The 14,910-nt window shown below is 37.5% G+C and overlaps 1 protein-coding gene across 3 annotated transcripts in view; it reads right to left on the bottom strand.

The window, feature by feature from the left end:
- Positions 1 to 2,177, bottom strand: part of LOC140146361 (uncharacterized) — a 63,544-nt gene extending 61,367 nt beyond the window's left edge. For 2 of the 3 annotated variants that reach the window (XM_072168180.1, XM_072168182.1), the window contains exons 1-2: positions 2,045 to 2,177; positions 1,310 to 1,758 (exon numbers count right to left, since the gene is read on the bottom strand). The gene's annotated coding sequence lies outside the window, so the exon portion shown is untranslated. Of the gene's footprint in view, positions 1 to 1,309; positions 1,942 to 2,044 lie in introns of those variants that run through there. The other variant, XM_072168181.1, reaches the window with a different exon arrangement.
- Positions 2,178 to 14,910: the final 12,733 nt, after the last annotated feature.

The raw sequence follows: 14,910 nt of genomic DNA, 5'->3' as shown, positions 1-14,910 counted from the left end.
AGTCAAGGGAGACAATAACTCAATTTATATTAGGTCTTGCGGTTCTTGAGTAAAGGCCAATAATATTATAAAAACGGAAAGTTTTGGGCGTTCTTCTCATCCCAAGAAAAATTATAATAGTGCTAAGTTGAAGTTGCTAAGGTCCACTACTTGTTCAGTTGGATTCTGGTGGCCTAGAGTTATAATATGTACAAGAAATCACCTTTCTTTTCCTTGCTCTTTGTCTGCATCCTGTTTCTTTCTAGTTTTCTACAGGGCAGCATGCTTATATAAGCTTTTAAGCTAAGGTGACTTCAGCATTTTGCTTGAGCCTGGTCCCATTAAGACCGACTGGTTAAACAAACAACTAAATTTAGGTGACGCAGGTTAGGACGTGGATGGGGTCTTTATGGGTTGAGAGCAAGCAATTTTTGGTAAGCCGAGTGGGGGGGAGCGATTTTTGGCACACATTCATGGGCGCCTTTTAAATAAACGGCTCTAAAAAGGCTTAGGAAAACAGTACAGAAACGCTCACATATACAAATTTTCCTGCTCGCTGCGCTCGCAACATGTATCTAGACCATTTAAGGTTTGCAATTTGGGATCCCAAAAATTTGGCATGTGCAAAGGGAGGAGGTGCAAAGATTTTTGGCAGACCGCGAGGGAAGCGCTTTTGGCGGGTCGGGGAGGCGGTGGTGGCAAGCGATTTTTGAAGAGCCGTTTGGAAATCTTATCCCCAGGGGACTCAAAATATTGAACAGCCCCTAAGTAAACTGACAAAACAAGTTGATATTTAGACTTCTCCGTAGTCAACTTGCCCATTGTGCATACTCTGGTTATTGCATTTAAGCTTAAAACTCTGATTTAATTAATTTGTGCACAATTGATAGATTTGCAAATCTAATCTTTAGTTCAGTCACCGTACTCCCTCTGTTTGTTAGCTTCCCAAGTTCGCGACTAATAAACTGGTAGATTCTAAAATCAGAATTGTTCATTATTGAAGTGCCGTTATCATGATTATAATTATGACATTATGATATGTTGCATTCAATAATATAAGCCTACGTATACTTTACTTTTCACTAATATCATTATATAAACTTGCTCATAACAAGTATTTTGATGTAATATCAGTATAATTTCGAGTTCAACTAAATGCTTTCATGATTAATAACATGTTTTTATTTATCAAAAATCGACTATGGCATAGCCTAGTTGATATCTAACATTGCTAGTATTTCAGTTCGCTATAAAGCTATAATTACAGTTATTTTTCGTATATTACTAAATTCTATTTCCCGGTATATTTTATTTTATCTGATTATTATACCTTTGCATGATGTTTATCGTCCCGGCCACGTTGTAGTACATATACCTCGATCCACTGTAACCTCGATCCTATTGAATCATTCTGTCTGCAAACTATTACTACCTGTAGTACGCTGTGACAGTGCGATTGATCATATTGTTCAAGTGCAAAAGCTTAAAGGCCCAAATTGGAATAACCTTGTTTCCCAGGAAAAGATCAGACAGCAGACCAGACCATAACCAGACGGTAACATAAGTAGGTTTTTTTTTCACCTTGAAGGCATGTATAGTCTTGCCAATATGGCACGTTTCCCTGTGAAGTATTGGCTAACTTTCCCCAGAGCCATCCAATGTGCCAACAGCAAGTACATAGTAGGACAACAACTGGTATCTACTAGTGAGTTTATACTCTCATTTCCACACCTGTTGTTTCTAGCTGTAGCTTTAAGCAGCCTGGAGAGTTGTATACACCTGTGATATAACATACACACAATAACACATGATCACATTTCAATCACATAAGTATTGGCTGAAAAAATGAAAACACCTCGAGTATCATGAAACAGAGGTGCAAGAAACTGTTCTACGTTGACGCTTAATTACTCCACTGGAAGTGTTGGGACGTACCAATCCAGGTTACGGGTTATATCCATATGGCAAGGTGCTTGCTTGGGCGTTTTTTAAAAGGCATGCATCAGTGAACGTGACCTTTTTGTGATTTGAACAAAGCATTGACAATAGTTGTACCATACTGTACCTTATTTGGAATATGACTCGATCTGAACTTGGTATATAACTTGTCAAATTCTTCAACCCTTCTTAGTTGTTCGTCCCCGTGTTCGTCTTATAGTCTTCTGAGACTGTGTTGAGGTAGTTTTGTCACGTTTGTTTCCGCTTTGTCGCAATTCGTCATGTGATTGTGACTAAACGGGGATTCCCAGATCGATGATGTCATATAATAAATATAAATATGCGAAACAGAAGATAGAAGTAATAGTATAAAATAATACAATAAATTGAGAGTTTGTTAGGATATGTAAATATGTTTCTTTTGTTTTTTCATTGTATTATGAGGAAAAATTATGAGAATTGAAAATAAGTATAAAAAATGTTATTCTTATGTTTGACTTTCTTTTATTAGGATTTGTAAGTATATTTCTTTTGTTTTTAATTGTATTAAATTTGGATTTACAAACCCTATAAAAAATAAGAATAACTTCTTTTCTGTATGCTTATTTTCAATTCTTATAATTTTCCTCAAGGGTTATTTTTATATTTGACTTTGTTTTATTAGAGTTTGAAAATATATGTGTTTTGTTTTTCATTATATTATGATAAATTTTGAGAATTGAAAATAAGCATCTAGAAAAAAAGCTAATCTTATGTTTTAAAATATATGTGTTTTGTTTTTCACTGTATTATGATAAAATTTGAGAATTGAAAATAAGCATCTAGAAAAAAGTTAATCTTATATTTGACTTTGTTTTATTAGAGTTTAAAAATCATTTTCTTTTGTTTTTCGTTGTGTTATAAGGAAAATTATGAGAAGTGAAAATAATCATCCGGAGAAAAGCGAGACAAAAAAAGGTCAAGATCATTTTGGAGGTTATTCGGAGTCATCCGGGGTCAAATCGCCATTGATGATTATCGAAGAATTAAGAAATTGGGTGCGAACGACCACCAAAGCGAAACAAAAATATCAAGGTCAGTTTGAGGTCATTTGGGGACAAATCACCTTACTATCGCAAGTTCATGAAATTTGATGGGAACAACCACCAAAGCGGGGCAGAAAAAGGCAAAATCAATTTTTTGCGTCATTCAGGGTCATCCGGGGTCAAATCGCCATAGATCGTTGCAAGCCCATGAAATTTGGTTGGAATGACCACACAATCATGACATAAATGTCAAGGTCAGTTTGGCAATAACCTTATTAATGAATTTATATACACATTTTAACATGAAGTCTTACGGGGGAAGCAACCATGACAGTAACCATGGTAGACTGTCCCACTGTCTCGGTTCCATCTCTGTGTAAATAATTATTATTTTAATTATTTATTATTATTTATTAATTTATTATTAATTAGAGCTAAAACCACCTTCTCTTTCACTCCAAAGATTAAAACCAACACACCACTAAGCCCTAACTAATGGCAACAAAGTTATAGTGCTCCTGGAGCACTATGCGTCGACGAAAACTCAATTAATCTACAAACCAACTTGTTTATTTTTTTATAATAGCTCTCCTAATCCGAGACTGTTCCGCTTTGGTAGTAAACTGACTTCCAAATAATTGAATACCTGAGTGGAAGAAGGGCCCAACTCCAATTTTTTACAAAAATGAGTTAGACCCAGCATTTTATTGCCAGCAGACTGTTCTTCCTGTGTGTGAAAGATGAGCCAATATCCACTCTCTAAATAGTCCGCGACTATCAATGAAAACTCATTTCAAATATCGCCTTGCTTGCTGAGCTCTACATTGATTGGTCAGGCTGAGTAGCCGCTTACACAAGTCTTACACAAACGGCAAGACAGTGAGACCACGGACGTGATATATATAGAAAACTCGTCTGACCCAGGATGTAAAAGTGAATTCCCACGAAATGCTGGGAGCTGGAAGTCAATTTGCCTACAGATTGGAAGGGTCCATGTATCGGGTTTATTTAATGTTATATAATCTACATTACCCGAGGGAGGGTCTAAACCATGGGATGCATTTATATACACACTTTAACCATTAGTAAGGGAGTGGGGCTTGACAGTAACCTTGCCAATGAATTTTAATCTGTAGTCTTACTGGGGTGACAGTAACCTTATCAATGAATTTACATACCCATTTTAACCAATATCTTTACTTGGGCCTTGTCAGTAACCTTGTCAATGAATTTATATACACATTTTATAAACATATAGTCATACTGAGGAGGAGAAGGGGCTCAGTGACAGTAACCTTATTTTGTATACACATTTTAACTAATAGTTTTACAAAAAAAAACATCAAGTTTAAGACCAAAATTATATATTTTTTCTACAACAAGTCAACAGGTACCTACCAATATTGAATGCACATGAGGCACGTTTCAAAGCTCCGTTCAATTTCAGGTCTTTTGTTAAACTTGTGTCATTGACGTCATTGCACATTATATACTGAGATTTCTTCCCATTGTTTAGTTTTCAGTTATCCAATGGTTAAAGAGAGCCACTGTGCTCTCAATGTCCTAAAAATAAGTAATTTCCCATAAATTACCGGGTGTCCCAAAAAAAGGTTACATGTAGATTTTTGAAAATAATCTAAGTTAATGTTAACAAATATAAATATCCTTTTCATGACATAACCTATGTACCCTCTACCAGAGATGTATCGTTCGAGTCCGGACTCGGACTCGAGTCCGGACTCGAGTCCACTTTTGTTGGACTCGGACTTGGCTCGGCCTCGGACACAAAAAGACTCGGCTCGGCTCGGACTCGGACAGAACAGGACTCGGACTCGAAGGCGAGTCCGGTCCGAGTCCAGTCCAATGTCCAAATCTATGTAAAATGATTATCTAAAAATGTAAAAATAGATCTCAAATTTGTTGACTGTACTTATTTGGCCATTTTCCAAATTAATTGGGGCTGTCAAATCTGTGACCTGTTATTATTCCTACATATCCACCAAATTATTTAGATTTATCTGTCACTTAGCAGAATCATATTTTTGTTATCATTTAAAATGAAATAATTGATAATTAATCAAATGCATAATTTTATTAAATATTTGGACTGTATCAAAATTTATACAATGTAAGACTTCTTTCATGGAACTTTCCAATCCATTAAGCTCTTGAAAGAGAAACATGCACACTGGACCATACATCTCAGTTCCCACTCTGTAGGGCTATACATGTAGTTTGCATGTGCTCAGTAAGTGAGTACACATGACATTTGTGTGGGCCAATTTTGAAAATATGTTTAGAATTATAAAGGTGAATTTCTGTTAGTATTATTATTATTATAATGATGATGATGTTAATTTTCTATAATGTATTTGAATATATTGCAATTCATTTACATGTAATACTGCACACAACGTATAGGTATGCCAGGCAAACCTATCTGCTAGTCAGCCAAATTCGCCTAGAACACAATACATATTTACATAAAAATTTAAAAGAACAGGTAGGTCAAGGAAACCTACATAAATACTAGTATGTTGTCTATACTTCACTTGACCCAAATATATGATTTTTTATGGCGATGAGACACTCGCACATGGGATTTTGACCCGGATTTTGATAGCAGTTCCACATAGAAAAGCTGCTATCATCATGAGACTAAGATCTAGAAACACCACCGAAATCCCAGACAAACTAGTACCTAGACCAGTGACTTTGACTCGCGTAGTTAAGCCGACACTGCTTAGCAACGACTTGAACAAGGACGCATACCCGGACGCAAGCAATGAAGCAAGCAGATAATGTTCTCGTCTACAGAACATGTTGCATTTGACGCGGACCGTGATAACGGCGCAGTAACCACGCAACCGAGAGCGTCAGAATATACGCAATTATCTCCGCGCCTAGTAACCCCGTCAATATCACCTTGGATACGGGGCTTCACCTCCCGCTGTGGTAAGGGATGGGCAGTCATAGGTCTAGGTGGTATGTCTATGACCGAAATACTGTTTTGTTAGCTGAATCTTTTTGATGAAAGTCAATCTTTGACAAGATGTAACTTTGCTACGGAAAGTGCTATGAGAAAACGGTTTTCAGTTTTGACTTTCTTTACTCAAGGGCTTTAATTTGATATATAAAATGATGCAGTTTGATGGCAAATTTGAATTCACCTGGCATACCTACAGCCTTGTCCCTAGGCGCAATTAAGTTAACTGTGAGTTAAAATGTAGTGTGCTACACACACACACAAAATACCCCACATGCCTGCTGTCTGATACAGGTACTAGGTGGTCTGATACATTTAGTTTTTACCTTCAGGAGTAACCTGTTCATGGACATGGCTTTTGAAGAAAGTGTGTACAGTTGGTTGGTTGAGTCAACAGTGTTGGGTGGGGTTTGGTAGAGTGGTGTGTGGTGTGATGCAGTGAGTGACCTTCTCATCACATTAACAATTTTATCATCAAAATGCCATAAAATTATGCGGAAACTTTAAAATTGACCTTTTTCAGCAAATTTGTATTGTAAATTTTTCAAATAAGAAATAAAATATAAAATTTTGCTCCATTTTTGCAAATAATGACCCATTTTTTCAAAATGTTGTACCAAATGACCCCTTCTTTCAAAATTTTATACCCAATTACCCTTTTTTCATAATTTTGTTATACCCAAACTAAGCAATGCCAATAGGTTAAAGTTGAATGAACCACCACCCCCCCCCACCACCACCACCACCGGGCATGGACTCTCACCCAGAGTCCTGACTCGAGTCCGGTCTCGGGTCTTATTTTTGTTGGACTCGGACTTGGCTCGGACTCGGCACCCCTGGGCTTGGACTCGAGTCCGGACTCGGACACAAAAGGACTCGGACTTGGCTCGGACTCGGATACAAATGGACTCGGCTCGGCTCGGACTCGGACAAGCTGGACTCGGGTACAAGTCTGCCCTCTACTACCCAGACAGCATTCCAATCTTGGGTCGGGATTGCTCCAATATTAAAATTTTATTGGCCCATTATTAGATACAATGTTGTACCAAGATGTTTTGCCCATGGGTCTGGATTGGCCTAATATTGGCAATATTTAAATTAGCCAATATTGGGCCACTCATGGCTCAATATCGATGATCAATACTGGGCCAATGTCTAACCAATTCTGTTGGTAATTCATTGGCATCCATTTGCACTCGGTGACCCGGTCATTACTTGGCGCTGTGATTTGGGATTCGTCGTCAATTTCTCTCTCCATTACCAGTACTTAGTTCAAGCATCTGAACAAAACAAAAAATTATATTTTTAAACATGGCATATGATCCCTGAATCAGTTCAGTTGTTTTCGTTTGTATTCAGTTGAATTGTATATACAATGGAAAATAAAAATACGAAGGGAAAGTCCCTTGTATGCAAAACTATGCATCGTAGATATTTATAATACTATTGCCTACGCAGTAGGAACCCAAACTGTTGTTAAAAAGTTTGAACCCTGAACTAACTGACAAGCGGACCAAATCCATATTGAATGTCAATGAATTCACAATCCATTAACTTCTCCATTATTAAGCGTTGGTCTCGAAGGGATCATGTCAAATAATATTGTAGTGTTTTGGTTCCTAATGCGTTGACAATAGAAAGAAAGAAAGAAAGAAAGAAAGAAAGGAAAGAAAGAAAGAAAGAAAGAAAGAAAGAAAGAAAGAAAGAAAGAAAGAAAGAAAGAAAGAAAGAAAGAAAGAAAGAAAGAAAGAAAGAAAGAAAGAAAGAAAGAAAGAAAGAGAGGAAGAAGGAAAGGAAAAAAGAAAGAAAGAAAACCAAAACATAAGACTAGATTCAAAGCCATCTAGTATACATAATTAAAGATTTCATTAGAAAAAAAACCAAAACTGGCAATAAGTCAAATTCTAATAATTTGGTCTATTTTTGGAAATAGGGTAAAAAAACATGCGCTATCAGGGCATTTTCCGTATGCAGTGACAATCAAACCCAAATACTTGTACGAAGACTAATTTCAAGTTATGCATTCTAATTTTTGGAAAATGCATTTTCTAATGTTTTTCACAACTAAACCAGTTATCAAAAATGTTTATAACATAAATAATTTTAGCCTATAGACGAATCCAATTTCACGCATTTCTACACCTCAATGGCAGCCATAGCTTGGTCCCCAGGTCTATTCCACCTAAAATGTGAAACGATGTGGCCTTGAAGGGGATATTAAACTGCATTCCATCACCCGTGTTACACGTAGACAAAAGAATGATGAAAGTTTACAACACAATACAATTCAACATCGGTATTTAAGCGGATCTAATAACACCTTAGTTTTCCTCCTATATGTTTACCTTAACCCTAACCTTCAACGTCAAAAAACCTCAATTCAGAAAGCGTAGGCACAAGCAGGTATCCCACGTGATGCTATTGCGTCATCAAGCGAACAGTCATATGGGGACGGAAAGCTTTGCCGGGCAAGCTACTCCCCCGTGGCCAGGTAGGCCAGTGCACGGGCGTGGCACCCGAAGGGTCGGGGGCTCAAACCGCACCCGAGAAAAAAAATTTTCTCTTCTTCTTCTTTCTTTCCTCCTTCTTTCCTTCCCCCTCGCCAAAAAGCAACTGGGACGTTAGGGCTAATCCACCCAATTGGACAGTAACAACACCAGTTTTTTGCAGACGGGACTCAGTAACGAGCGACTGAATTCTGACCATCACTTGGATCGTTGGATTCGTCTATGCTCAATAGTGTGAATGCTTAGACTTGTGCCAAGTCTTAGAAGTTTGTGACCACAGTTGTAAGACAATATGCAAAATTGCATGTTTTTAGCCCATTTCCACGCAAATTGCAAAAATTTTAAAATATTGTGATGTATCCTGTATAATCCTATGTTTCCTTTTCTGGAAAACCCCTATGATGGACTTTTTATGTCAAGTGGAAAATCCCCTGAAATTGTAAAGTGAAATAATATCATGGGAAAACCCCACAGGAAGTGATGTAATGTCAAAGGTGAATGTCTATTATTAGAACATTGGGGAAAATCCCAGATGGTCTGCTATAAAAACATCATGTTTGTAATAATTCTAGGCAGACCTGTATCAATATGATTGTAATGTGAATGAATGTAAGAGAGCAATGTTAACCAGTTAAAATCAGGATACTCAAGGAGTATTACTGAGTGTGGCCAAGGAGATCAGGAGTTTCCTAGAGTGCTATTTAAAACAGCCTCTGAACGATGAAGATGGATGGATGTTTTCACCGACAAGCTGGAAGTATGGTTATTTTAAAGCTACGAAAATGGACCAAAGTAAAGACATAGGGTCTACTGCGGATTGAAACGGACCTTTATTATAACATAATGTCCTGAGGGATTGTAAACTCTACATGATTGTGTTGGTCGTCATTGTGCTTCAAAAGAGGTACATTTTAACGAGTTTACATAGCCAATAAAGTTGAGCTATTTTTAATACAGCAACGAAGGAGATTTCGAGTACACAAATGTGCTCTTCCTCATAAAAGGATTAAAGTTCTTCTGTCGAATTGATGCAGTCTGGTTTATAAAACAACACATCTGTCAAATACAGTGGAGCAGTGTTAAAGAAGCCTGTTTCCTGGGGAAGTTAAGTGTTTGGAGATCTGCCCAAGGAGTTAAGTGTTTGGATAACGGTGCATGGAGTTAAGTGATTGGAGAACGGCGCGAGGAGATAAGCGTTTGGAGAACAAAGCAGTGCGAGGAGATAAGAGTTTGGAGAAAGCAACACCATTCACCATTTGTGTGTGAGGATTTTATTCGCTAGGATATTTAAAAATGAAGTGTACAATGGACTTCGCTGATTTTCGCAGGACAAGTGAATAAGGATATATACATCAGCCGTCCAGAACATTGCAAGAATTCTATGTTACCATCAAGAAGAAGAATGCTGACTTAGTACTGATTAGTTTAAAGAGTTGACTATTTTGTATGTGCATTTGTTGTCACATTTTGTACCAATCATAATTATCTTAGATTATGTTAGCTTAATCAAACAGTGTATGTGTGTTATGCATTCGTGTGAGTTCGGATAAAAGGTGATTTTGGGATTGAGCCAAGTACGACTCGTAATTCTATGACTTTTATTGCCAGTTAGAAATAACTTAAGGATTGGGATTTAGCTATGTTTCATTTGGCAAAACAAGATGATACTTTTCTAATTCCAACACATTAGTGTTGTATTTTTCTGGAATAGGGAGTAGTTCTTGTTGTCTATGATATAATTTGGTAGACTTTTTTTTCAGATATTCTAAGGACAAAAAAAAATGAATATAGGTTTATATTCTTGCAAAGATCAAGGAATACACTAAATTGTGACTTAGCAGAAGTCGAAGCACTTGTTGTACATGTACTAGTATATAAGTTATCAATTACACTTCTAATAAACTTAAGACCACATTTCTTATCCGTCACTCCCATAAAGACCCATAATCTCCAATCAACTGCCCCCAAAGGGCCCACATTTTCCATCAAAGACCACGTTTTTAAAACAAAATCATCACCGAAAGACCTTTATTTCCATATCAAGGATTCTTGCCATGGACAACACCAGAGACACCAGATGGATATAAGGGAGTCGATCTGGATTAGGAGAAAATCACAGCCTAGTATGCAAGAGAACCTAATGAACGGCGACGAGGGGGCCTACCAACTGAGTCACGTTTATGACCAATTGATTCAGAGGGTGTCATCATCTTCCGATGACGTCATACCATCCAACAAAGGATCGATTGGCATACACCATTGATAAAGGCAACAGACTAAATTGCCGAAACTGTCTGGAAAACGTGAGTTTTTTATTGGAATTTTGCTAAGAAAAACTTTGAAACCTCTATTTCCTGTTCCCCGAGAAAGACCCAATTTTGCTAACCAACCCCTCCCTATGTTTAACGTTGTGGTTGCACATCAGTGCATGCCACTTTATTATTTGTGTGCCTTCCCAGGGTATACAGTGATGGGAATTTTATAGGATTCAGCAAGTCGAGGTTAGGGTTAACCCTATACCATGCCATATCTAACAAAATCTAGCAAAACCACTGCGCATACACGCATCATACGTATAGTCACCCTAAAGTTATATACGCTTGGTTTCCTGACCTGACCAGCGAAACACCCATGGCTATTGGTCGGCTATGCACTGCTTGGCACGGGAGGGGTCCTGGGGTCGAAACACGGGGTTTTAAGCAATATCTTTATTTTTTTTCCTTTCCGATAACCAAAAACCACTAGGAGCGTTTGGATTATATATATAGGCTTTATATATACTCAATTTGACATAATCATTGCTTTGCACCAATGTGCATATGCATTAACAATGTATATCTGGTGTGGAATCCTGTTATAACTAAAATGGCAAAGACAGCAGCCCAGCGCACTGGTCTCCTCCGCCGTGCTGCACCCTACCTGGTGCCTGCTCAGTGGACCATGATTTATAAGAGTATGGTAAATATGGTCAGATCTAAGATGTACGGCATGGAGCAACTCCTACATCACTGTCAAAACTAGATGTAGTTCAGAGGCGTGCCATCCGCATCATAGATCTCCATGGGGAAGAACTTTTTTTTTTTTTTCAAATTCAGCCTTTGGCCCTCCGCAGAGCAGTCAGTGCCTTTACTTTGTTCCATCGAATGTTCTATGGGAATGTTCCTGAGTTACTTTGCCCACTACTTCCTGACCAGCTCCAGACTGACCTTCGTCTTCGCCGCTCAGTTAGATCACACGACCTCGCAGTTCAAATTCCAAGATTTAACCTTGTTATAGTCTTGAGCGGTCCTTCACTCCATCTTTAGCATGCACATGGAATGCACTCCCGCCTCACATTCCGGAATTGTGAAACGGACCAGCTTCAAAAAGGAGGTTAATAGCTATCTAGGGGCCAACCCTCGTAACAATAACATATGTTAATGCCTTGATGTTTTGTTAAATATTTTTTACACAATTAGCATATTTCCCTCATACGCCTGGTCAAATAAGGTGGCAAGTACTATTTCTCAGCCGCTGTATCTGTGGTTGACACCGATCAGTGGTGCCTGCATAACTTTTAAATTATCAGCGAAAAACATCCATATTTCCCAGTTCTTCCTTTGCATGCTCGTGCAAGACTAAATTGTCCGTTTTCGTCCTTGTTTTGGACACCCGTGCACTTTACGTTTTAAGCAATAACTTCATTTTTACGCATTTTCTAACCTTTTCTACCAAACAATTTGCACAATAATATTGTCAAAATCTTCAACGAAATTGCTTGAATTGAACTATGATTTTGTACAATTTTCTAACTTCTCACGGGGAACATCCCCCCCGGCCAGACACCCAGTGGCCCTGCATGTGGATAAACAAGTGTTCATTTTCTGTTTTGGACACCCGTATTCTTAATGTTTTAAGCTAGAACGATTAGGCCTAAAAGTGAGTAATGGTCCACGGATGGCTTCAATTGGGCCAACAGTCTCACACATTTTCTGACAAAAAAATTACACAGTATTATTAGTGTAAAAATCGTTCACCAAAATGGCTTCAATTGGGCCTTCAGTTTGCAAAATTTGCCAACTTAAGGTGGATATGCCCCTAGCGTATAGGCATAAAGTTGATGCCCTTTTCGCTTCTGCTTTGGACACTCAACAATTTATGTTTAAAGCAATAACTTACACAATAAAAGTGCCAAGTTCATCAAATGGCTTGAATAACGTCTCCATTCTGCAAACGCTCCTCACTTCTGAGGAGGTCACATCCCTTCTCCCACGCACCCATGCATTTTCTCAAATCAGACTCCCTGACTGCTCTTGATCCGCCACAGCAAGACACGGCACCAGGGGTTATTAATTTGGGAACGGTGGAGGGAGGGGAGACAGGGGGGAGTGAAATATTTTACTGGGTGATCGGAAAATGTTGATTCCCCCAAATAGTAGGAATTTTGTGAAGGTATTTTTTTTTCGGGGGGAGGGTAACCAAGGAGAAAAGCCTGAGTAAAATGCTTCTTTGACAGTGGGCAGTGTCACTGTAGTCTGACAACTAATGTAGAGCAGTGGCAGTTAAGCAAAATCCTAGGATCTCAGATATCTTGGTTGCCAATTACTTTATTTCTGAGCGTACATTATCCACTGTATTTTTCATTGTAACTTGATTCATTCTTGTCGAATCTAGCTTTAATAATAAACTGGAAACGCCCATCTAATACTACTAGACATTTTCAATTTACATTGCAATGCTACCTGTGGGAATTTCCCTAAGATAACTCATATGATTTCATCATACCCTGGAATTTCACAGCGTAAATGTAGAGTTGACTGATAATGTTATTGTGCACAATATAAAAAAATGAATTTTTACTGTCTTGCCTTTTGGAGTTTCGTTTATTGTACAGGGTGAGTAAAAAAAAATTGCAATAGAGCAAAGAATCGATATTTATGTAAGAACAAAGTTGAACTTTCCCATTATTGAATCCATATATACTTCTGTTTTGGACACCCGTATACTTAATGTTTTAAGCTAGAACGATTAGGCCTAAAAGTGAGTAATGGTCCACGAATGGCTTCAATTGGGCCAACAGTCTCACACATTTTCTGACAAAAAAAAATTACACAGTATTATTAGTGTAAAAATCGTTCATCAAATGGCTTCAATTGGGCCTTCAGTTTGCAAAATTTGCCAACTTAAGGTTGATATACCCCTAGCGTATATGGTTGAATCCAACCAAAAATGTCCACGGGCCAAAAATAAAAGTCCAAAATAAAAATGTCTCCACAATTTTTTCCTTTTGCCCATCGATTGATGGCATGTTGGCCTTATAGGAACCAAAAGTGCCATCACTAATCTTGAAAAATAAATCCAGGACGTGTAATAGTAAATGTGACATCAAAACCCAATGTTACCTACGAATACCACTAGGATGCTTTCACTGTCGCAATACTAATCAACCTAAAACAAATGGAATATTCCCATTAACACTTTTTTCGTGTAACGTAGACCACGGGGTGTCAGGAAAATGCCAGCTCAACCAGAAAATATTTGTTTTTATTTTTATAACGCGATCAATATGATCTTAGTCAGTTATGCTAGTTTATTTTTGAAAATGAAGTTTAGGTCAGTTTCTGTATTTTATTTATCAAATGAGTATGAATAAATTTACATATTGTATAAGAACGAGTGGGATATCTGTTTTCAGGAATATTAGGAATTATACGCATACACCTAATGCTTTATAAAATGATAGGTGAAGAAACCCTGGTATTCGTAGGTAACATGAGCAATTTAACAATTTCTATATTGAGTTTAGAGGTTCAAATTTTGCTGTTATGATAATGAATGAATAAAATGGTAGTTTTTAGATCTCTTTCAGATGGTACGTCCAAATTAAGTGCTTTTACCTTAGATCAAAAATTTTTTGATGCTTTTAGCAAGATTTTGAACACTTCATATTGATATACAAGTAGTTAAACAGCAAATTTACATAATAAATAATTGTTGAATGAATCCGTATATGGGTAATAATATTGTCCGGGGGTACCGCTTGAAGTTTTTGACAATTAATTTCCATTGGTAGGGACACTTCATTACACATGTCATGTGTTATGCTGTATTCGTAAGTAACATTTCAGTATTTGTAGGTAAGAATTAGAATTGTGCTGGATATCGCAATCAAATCTTCATTTTATAAAGCACTTTGAATGTATTATTTTCTTTATGTGCGTTTATTGATACTTAAGACCCTATCATGTATATTTAATGTCGGTTCACAGTGGTTGAAAGAGGATTGAAGTAAGAAACAAAGGCACTAAAGTGACTTTAATTTGCTTAATTGCACACAAATCGCTTAAAACCGTTATTGCAGACTTGTGAAGTCCATCTTGGAGTCAGTTACGTCTTGTGGCCTTTCGTTTGAGGGCAACTATAATTAGCTTTATACTAGGTGTTGTCTAGATCATGAGACAATGAGAAAAGTCGTTTTTGTCCATGGTATTCGTAG

Source organism: Amphiura filiformis, chromosome 2, assembly GCF_039555335.1.
Source record: "Amphiura filiformis chromosome 2, Afil_fr2py, whole genome shotgun sequence".
NCBI classification, from domain to species: domain Eukaryota; kingdom Metazoa; phylum Echinodermata; class Ophiuroidea; order Amphilepidida; family Amphiuridae; genus Amphiura; species Amphiura filiformis.
This window is presented reverse-complemented; position numbering and strand designations above follow the sequence as displayed.